Source organism: Tupaia chinensis, unplaced genomic scaffold (genome assembly GCF_000334495.1).
Source record: "Tupaia chinensis unplaced genomic scaffold, TupChi_1.0 Scaffold000539_1, whole genome shotgun sequence".
Classification (NCBI taxonomy): Eukaryota; Metazoa; Chordata; class Mammalia; order Scandentia; family Tupaiidae; genus Tupaia; species Tupaia belangeri.
In genome coordinates this window covers 1,083,816-1,092,138 of record NW_006160052.1, presented here as the reverse complement: position 1 = coordinate 1,092,138, position 8,323 = coordinate 1,083,816, and the positions used below count along the sequence as shown (strand labels likewise).

At 46.8% G+C, this 8,323-nt stretch overlaps 1 long non-coding RNA gene across 1 annotated transcript; it reads left to right on the top strand.

Annotated features, from left to right (window-relative positions):
* Nucleotides 1-224: 224 nt before the first annotated feature.
* Nucleotides 225-5,871, top strand: LOC114009462 (uncharacterized). The gene is made up of 3 exons (XR_003550869.1): nucleotides 225-305; nucleotides 2,777-2,999; nucleotides 5,747-5,871. It is a non-coding gene; the product is annotated as an uncharacterized LOC114009462 (long non-coding RNA).
* The last annotated feature ends 2,452 nt before the right edge of the window (nucleotides 5,872-8,323 follow it).

The window sequence follows — 8,323 nt, the reverse complement described above, 5'->3', positions numbered from 1 at the left end:
GAGTAGATTTCCTCAAATTAGTGCCCTCCCGTGTGGTTGCCTGAGTGCTCAGACCCTGAGTGGGAAGAAGAGTCTTCCTCTGGGGAATGTAGACAAATAAAAATAGCAGCTGAAAGTAAGTAGTGACCCCTCTGCCTTGGATGGGTTGAGCACAGGAAGGATGTAAGTGTTGGTTGAGAAGTGGTGACTCAGGAGGTGGCTAGTTGTGCAGTCAGTCGTGTGCAGGCGGTGGAGATGAAGGAAGCTGCTACAGCGCCTGAGCCTCTCCACAGCCACAGCAACTCTTGGCAGCTGAGTTGATGCAGGTGGGCACAGCAGGAGTTGTTGTACAGGAGGGGGCTAGGCACACCCTCCTGCTGGGCTGCAAGCCTGAGTGGGAACTGTGCCCTACTGCTGTGCACCTTGGGGGCTGGCCCGGTTCTGCTGCAAGTCCGTGTAGCTCAGGTGGGGCTAGAGTTGCTCTGCCCACTGGGGCCCAGGACCAGGCTTGTGAAAATGCCACAAACTGTGTTTCCTCTGGGCAGCCTGGCCTTTGTTGCCTGTGTGTGTGTCTTTGCACCTGGGAGACAGCACTGGAGCTATTGCACGTGTGCGGGACAAGGAGTTGGGCCTGAATTTGAGTCTGCTCAAGCCTCTGCCTGCACGTCTCAGGTAGCACAAGCTGAGTGCTTACCCAGCTGTCTGCTGCAGGCAGAAGCTGGAGCTGGGCCTGGCTCCAGCCAAGAGCAAGCTTCCCAAGCCGGCCTGTGAGACCTGGCTCCTGGGGCTGCTAGCAAGTTGGATGACCGCTAGACCACACCCCTCAGAGGGGAGATCCCTGACACCCTCCTCCTCTTTGTCAGCCCGCTGCACCCACTCCTCTACACACACTTAACTATTCCAGGAAGTCTAGAGAAGCTGCTCTAGAAAGCGTAGCCTAGAGAGGGCTAGCCGCTGCTCCTGGTGTTGGGGAGACTGGGGAAGTGGCATGTAGTCCTGTCAGTAAACTGGGGGGGCTGGAGAAATGTCTGGATTAGGCTCCCAAGGTGGGACTGTGTGCCTGGGCTCGAGGTGGCATCAGGGAGCTGGGAGCTGGAAGGGAGTCCGGCTGCCCTCCCCTAATGGGCGGCCCCAGCTCCTGTCTGAGTGCAGAGATCGACTTTTTCTTACTTCCACTTGACCCTTGGTACCTTCAGAACCACCATGCCCTGCTTCTGTGCTCTGTGGGTCTCACCTCACTCCTCTGCTCCAGAGGCAGCCACCATCCAACCCTTTTGGACTTCCCACCAGAGAGTTGGCGCAATGGATGTCCACGGTCTGTCGTCTCGTCCTTCGTTCAGTGCTCTGATTCCGCGCTACTGTAATTCTACACTTAAGAGAAATTGCTAAAAGTTTACATTTTTTCCCAAGCTCACAAACATTGGAAGAACCCTGACACATATTACCAAAGTGCCTTCTAGGAAGTGGCTACAGTTTGCAGTTCTATCATCTGCAAGTACATTTAACAATGCCTTTGACAGACCCAAACGTCATTTTTTGAAAATTTACTCTGGTAGCTTAAATTGGCTTTGCTTTTTTTGGAGAGATTTTAGCTATAGGGCACATGCGCTCGCCAGAAAGACAAAGCGAGACAGAGAGACAGAAAGCGAGAAATCACCACCACCACCCCCCGGGGGGGGGGGTGGGCCACCCGTCATCCCTTCTCCTCCATTCTCCTCTCGGGATCTGGGGCATACACGCACAGGCACCGGGCATGGGTTTAAGTCACCGGGTCCTGGACTCAAACTGCAGTCGACTACATGGGAGTCCAGCGACATAGTCATTACACCAACTGCTGGTCCCTACTATTATTAATTTAATATAGGGCCTGTGTACTCTCCAGAGAGAGAGACAGAAAGAGAGAGACACAAAGACAGAGAGTGAGAAAGCAAGCTGTCAGGTCCTGGACTCGAACCATGGTCTTAACCACCACGCCATCTGCTGGTCTGTGAACTAAACTTTTTATGCTTTTTGTTCACTTTTCTATTGAGGTGTTAGTCGTTTACTTATTGAGTTAAATTTTTTCTTCGTATAGTAATGTTATAGAACATCCCTAGAAATTTCGTTATATATAAGTAGCTTTCTATAAGTATTTGTTATGTTTTACTTAGGGAGTCTTTTCATTTATTTATAAATGACAGAACATGGATATCACATGGGTCGGGTAAATGTGGTCTGGGAGGAGTGAACCATTTAGGTCTCATTCCCACTCCGCGGTCTCCACATGGTTTCTGTCATGTTTCTGGTCTGCCAACCCTCGTATCTGCCATTTCTGAGGGGGGAATTTGAATTCTTCCACTCAGATAACCTGAGATGGAAGGTGAGAACTTTCTTCAGCCATTTCACTGGAGCAGCCAAAACTGTTTGGTTAAATAATTAATAGAAAAGTAATACAAAGGGATTTTCGTAAGTGATCTGTTTCTTTGTCCTGATTCAACACGTCTTGACCACAGACATTGTAGTCATTGCAGAGAAGAACACGATACCTGGGTGAGAGTAAGGACGTCTTCGTTTTTTGTGCTCTTGCTGTTTCTCTGATTGGGGTCTGTTTTTCTGAGCCCTGCGGAATCTTTCTCTGCAGTGGACTTTTGCAAGTCAGTTCACGCTGTGAGCCTTGATTTTCTCACCTTAGATATTGAGACACAATACAAGGCACTACACAATATTTGGGACATACTTTTTCTAAAAAAAATGTAGTCATGATGAGCTCAAATTTAGCTGGGTTTCCTGCATGTTTATTTGCAACTGTTTATCTAAGGTCTATTTCAGGCGACAAATGATGACTGGATGCAGGACCACAAAATGTAGTCCGCTCTCAAGGCACTTTGCAGTCTGGGTAACCTGGAACCCATGCGGCAGGGCATACCACTGTCCCGGGAAGACTACTGCACAGACAACATGGAAGGAAGTATTGGGGACGCCTGGGCTGGCCAGGGAGCTGTTTGGCCCTCCAGGGCACTTCAAGTAGAATTTGAAGACAGGTAAGATGTGCAAGCAGGATTGGAGAGACAATAATAAAAGAGACTAGGATTAGAGGGAATGACAGACGGTGAGTTCCAGGAGAGGCGAGGGTTTGATTCCTCAGTCGTCTCAGGACAGAGATGGCAAACAGCTTTCCACTGGCGTGTCTGATCTGAGTACTTAGCCCCGGGCTGTGTCCTGGCTTGGGAGAAGTACTGTGATCGAAAACCAAGACTTCCTTGGCCACATCGTCCCCATTTACACATGAGTAAACCATTAGAATTTCATTTTTTTTTTTAGAGGTTTTTGCCTTGGGCACATACACTCTGAGGGGGTGGGGTGGGGAGACAGAGATAGTGAGAGGGAAAGTGAGAAATCATTCCCCCAAGGGGGGACGGCCACATCACAATCCCTTTTCCTCCATTCTCCTCCGGGGAGCTTGGGCACGCTCCCACACACATCCAGCATGATTTTCAAGCCACCTAGTCCAGAACTCAAGCTGCAACTGGCCACGTGGGAGTCCAGTGACGTAACCGCTACACCATGTGCTCGTCCCAGGATTTCAGATTTTTAACATCATTTGCTTCTGAGTTTAAACAGTAGTTTCATTCCACAACTACTCTTTTTTTTTGGGGGGGAGGGGGATGTCTTTTAATAATAACTGTCAGAATCACTCACAGACTATTTTTATACATAAATAATATTCTGGTTTTGTGCTTGCTATAAAGACCAAAGAACACAGTCCTTTAAACTCTCATCAAGGTGGTAGGATATATGCATATGTAGAATGATAAAGAGTTGGCATGTGGACGGAATAAAAACCGCCATCCACCTACAAAGGGATAGAGGTCAGAGTGGAGGTCAGGGGGGCCAGAAGGAAATAGACAGCCTCAGAGGAAAGTGGTCTTCGAAGGTGAGTGGGATTGCAGAGGCCATGTGAAATTAGAAATGGTCAGGACTGGGGTGTCATATGGAGATGGAAATACCATGTGAGGAGACTCCGAGCAGGTGTGACCCCTCGGCGAGGAGCGATAGCATGGTGAGGACATTGGCACACCATGCAATGCCCAGGCCCCTGATGGCACATGAGAGGGGTCGAGGCTTGCAGACACTTGGAGTCATGCCAGTTTAAAACCTCTTACCTGAAATTCTCAACTATGTGGAGAAGTCGGAAGAATGGTACAATGAATACTTACATACCCATCACCCAACTTTAATCATTGCTAACGTTTTCTTCTAAACCATTTGAAAGCAAGTTGTAGGCGTCATGACACTTGCACCCTAAATCCATAAGCACCCACATCCCCGAAACATCCTAATGAGGATCTTCTGCTCTACTGCCCGTCACGGTCGTCCCTAACAACACGGACAATGGTCCCCTGTTATCTTCTAATACCCGGACCAGGACATTTCCCCAAGGGTCCCCAAATGCCTTCTGTGGTTGGTTCTTTAAACCAGTAGCCTATTTAGGTTCAGGTTATGATTCTGAGTTTGATTTCATTTTGAGCATGTCCTCCACGGTTTTCCCTTTTTCTTAGATGACCAAGTGGTCATCTAATAACATTCCCATATCTGATTTTATTAGTATTATTGTTTCATTTTAGTGCTGTCAAACCCTGCCTCTACCCCCTTGATTTCCTACCACTTTAGTAAGACCTCACATTCCAGCCTAAGTAGGAATGTCTTCCTGTTCATAATGGTTGATCGAGTCCTTTTTTACACCCAGAAGTGCCCTAGTTTGGATCATTAATCGTATGTTTACACTATATAAAATGAAAGTTAGGTCTAAATGTTGGTTAAATCGAGATTAAGCATTTGCGGCAAGAACACTTGGCAGACCAGTTGTCCTTAGCTTTGTGTCACCTCAGGAAGCACTGTGGGCGGTGCTGGACTCCATCACGTGATTAAGGTAGACACGCCAGCTCCCAGCGCTGGGAGGTCCACTGTGTGCTCAGTCCCAGCCTCTGAGATGAGACTTTGACACTGTGAGGTATCTCTGGACTCTGATCTTCCCGGACCACATTCCACTTGCTGCTTTTGATGTTCCTAGCCTTAATTGCTGGGACCATGCAGTTAACACAAGCTGAGTATGAAAGAACTGCCCCTCATGCCTAAGAGCAAGGACTCGGCTGAGGACAACTATTTGCAAGGTTAACAGTTTTTCGAGTTTTGATCCTCCACTGTGTTGTTGTACTACCCTGCACTCAATTTCTCTGCCATGGGCCTTATTGCCGTACCCCGTTACCCCATAAAGGCACCCCCTGCCTTACTATGACTTTTACAATAATCTTAAAGGAATGCGGATCCACTAAGGCAGCAGCTGCGAACGGGGGTTACTCCTGTTAGACTCACCCCACCCTCCTGGAAAATATTAATAAAGAATGCTACATTTACTTCTCCTACTGGGGATCACATAGATAAGCATTAGGAAGGTTTAGGTTAAAGCTACTAATTGGCGAAATGATTTCAGTAGTCGGGAGGGGCTCAGGGACTCATCCACGAGGTGCTATTACCCCAAAAACCATAAGCCGCCCTTACTCTCAAGACAAGAGAAGACTGCCGTTCCCCAAGCCACAGCCATTGTATAGAGCAGCATGTAGAGGGTCCCAAGTACGCAGTAACCTTTAGATCAGTCATTAAGCTGCTCACAAGACCACATTTCTTTTCCCATGTAGACATTAGACTCACCTTCTTAGCTGTAGATTACCCCAGAGATAGCATAGGTATTCCACTTTAGTATATACTAACCTTGTCTTTACTAAACCAGACAGGATTTATTTCCAGGCCCTTGTAATTGCTACTACCTTAGCCTGAGGCCGAAGTTCTCAAAAGCTGACCTGGGGCTCAAGTTCTCAAGCCAATCTGGGACTGAGGTTATTAAGATTCCTGGGAGCCCTCTCATCCAAAGACCCTCCCTGGTAATCAAGACCTAAGAAGAGAATGCACCCGAAAAATGGACTTCCTCATTCTAAGAATTATGACTGTTTATACCTAAACAAAACAGACGTCATGTTTTATGATTATTGTTCTTATATTTTGAATGCTTTACCTTTTGGAGTAAAATCCTTCACTTATTTCCCCTCACCCATCCTTCCCCTGTAAAACCCCTTCTATAATAAATATGCATGACTCCTGGCCACCAGGGTTGCAGTCCTGAGTTTACTCTGGCTGTAGCCGGCTGAGAACATGCTAAGGGGCATTGAGGTCTTGGCCTGACTTTGTTCACCCGTGTAGCCTTCCTGTGCCCCCCACCCCCACCCCGGCACGGCTTCCGGCACTTAATGATCGATCTGGGGTTGCAAAGTGGTGATTTTCTAATTCTATCAAGCTTCCTACAGGTATTAGTCAGCATTCTTTTGCAAAAATTGAGGAGGAATTTCAATTCCTTCTAGAAATGGCAGAGTAAATGCTTGATTCCTCTAAATGTCCAACTGACTCCATTTTTAAAATGTCCAAGTATGGAGTTCATGGAAGAGTTACCTCCAATATTGGGAAATGATTTTGGTTTTTGGTTTTGTTATCACAGACGAGTGGGTTTTTATATAGTGGATGCTTTAAATTGCAGTGGTTGTTGTTTGGATGCTCGAATTGTTCCCAAGCTGCCTGCCAGAACCCCTATGGAGGACTTCGTCCTGTGTCCTGACACACCTGTGGTCTCTGAGTGCTCCTCGCTTCTGCACGAGATGTGCCAGTTCACCCCACTTTCCTCACCTCGGGCCCGAAATAAGCCTCTTCTTCAAGGAAGCCATGGCTCTTTATAGTGGGAAATCTGTATTTTCCTTTATATAATTATGATTGAGCATCTGTTCATGCGTTTAAAATCTGGAATGTAATTGCTTTGTCTGAGACTTTCCGTGTTTGGGGCTGAAAATCATGAGTTCAGATCGTTCCAATTAAATTCAACATGCCTCGGTGTTTTTTCCCTTTGATTTCATATTTGCATTTTTTTCTCCTATGGCAAAAAAGTCTTGGTTCCTACTAATTTTTTCGTGATATGAAAAAAAATCACAGTGCATATTTTATTACTAAAAATAAAAATACAGAGTGAAGTTTGAGATTTCCTTGCAGTTATTTTTATTCTTAGGGTCTGTTTCACGGAGGGTGCACAGAAGATAAGTTTAAAAGTCATTTGAGGGGCCAGCAGGTGGCATGGAGGTTAAGGCACTGGATCCCACGTAGCCAACTGTGCAGTTCAAGTCCCGGACTGGAAACTTGACAAACACCCAGGGCGTGAGTGCGTGCGTGCCTGAAATCCTGAGAGGAGAATGAAGGAGAAGGGTCTGCAGTGTGGCCACTCTCTCCAGAGGGCGGTGTCTTACTCTCCTCCTCTCTCTCTCTCTGTCTCTCGTCTCCCACAAACATGTGCCATATAACAAACAAACAAACAAAAGGTCACTTGAAATAATTTTATTCTTTGAGATATATTACCATTTCAATTCATCTGTTTGGGTTTACTTTTAAGGTTTGGTTATTTTCTTCTTGTTTTAGCTTTATTCTTAGGACCTGTCAATCAGTAAATCTAGTTTAAAAGTCAAAACTCCAGCAAATTCAGAGACTCTATGTACACCCCTTTTGCTGTTGCTCCACGGCCACCCCCCTTCTACCTCCCCCAGGTGACTACTTCTACTAGCCTCTGACTTACCTTCGGACGTTGACTTTTGCAGTAAGTATGTGTGTCTGTCTGTCTGAGCGCGTGTATACCAATTTTATTCAGCCAGCCCTCCACTAGTAGACATCCAGATTTGTTTCCATCTTTTCTTACTGCCAATAAAGCTGCAGTAACTATGTACAGATGTTGCATACACACGTATGTGAAGTTGTACCTTCCAGATTGGGCCCTAACAGGCAAATTCAAGTGATTTTGTCAGGTAGGCCAATGCCCCTCCACAGGAAGAGCGACATTTTGCGTGCGAAGGGTATACGTGCTCAGAGCCTCACCAACGGACTCTCAGCAGACTGGTTTTTACTCATCTAACATGTAGCTATTCTGCGGTGTGGTTATAGTAACCTTTCTCCTGGTGGAAGTGTGACTGAGCATCTTTCCACCCGTTTAAAGAAAGACCTGGGGGAACCAGCAGTTAGCGTAATGGCTATGTCGCTGGACTCCCACGTAGTCGACCACAGTTCGCGTCCCGGACCCGGTGGCTTAAAACTCACGCTGGGCGCGTGTGCGTGCGTGCCCAAGATCCTGAGAGGAGAATGGAGGAGAAGGGATTGCGGCGTGACCATCCCCCACCCTCCCTGGGGGGTGATTTCTCACTTTCTGTCTCTATGTCTGTCTGGCGAGTGCATGCGCCCTATAGCGAAAAGAAAAAAACCTCTCCAAAAAAAAAAAAAAAAAAAA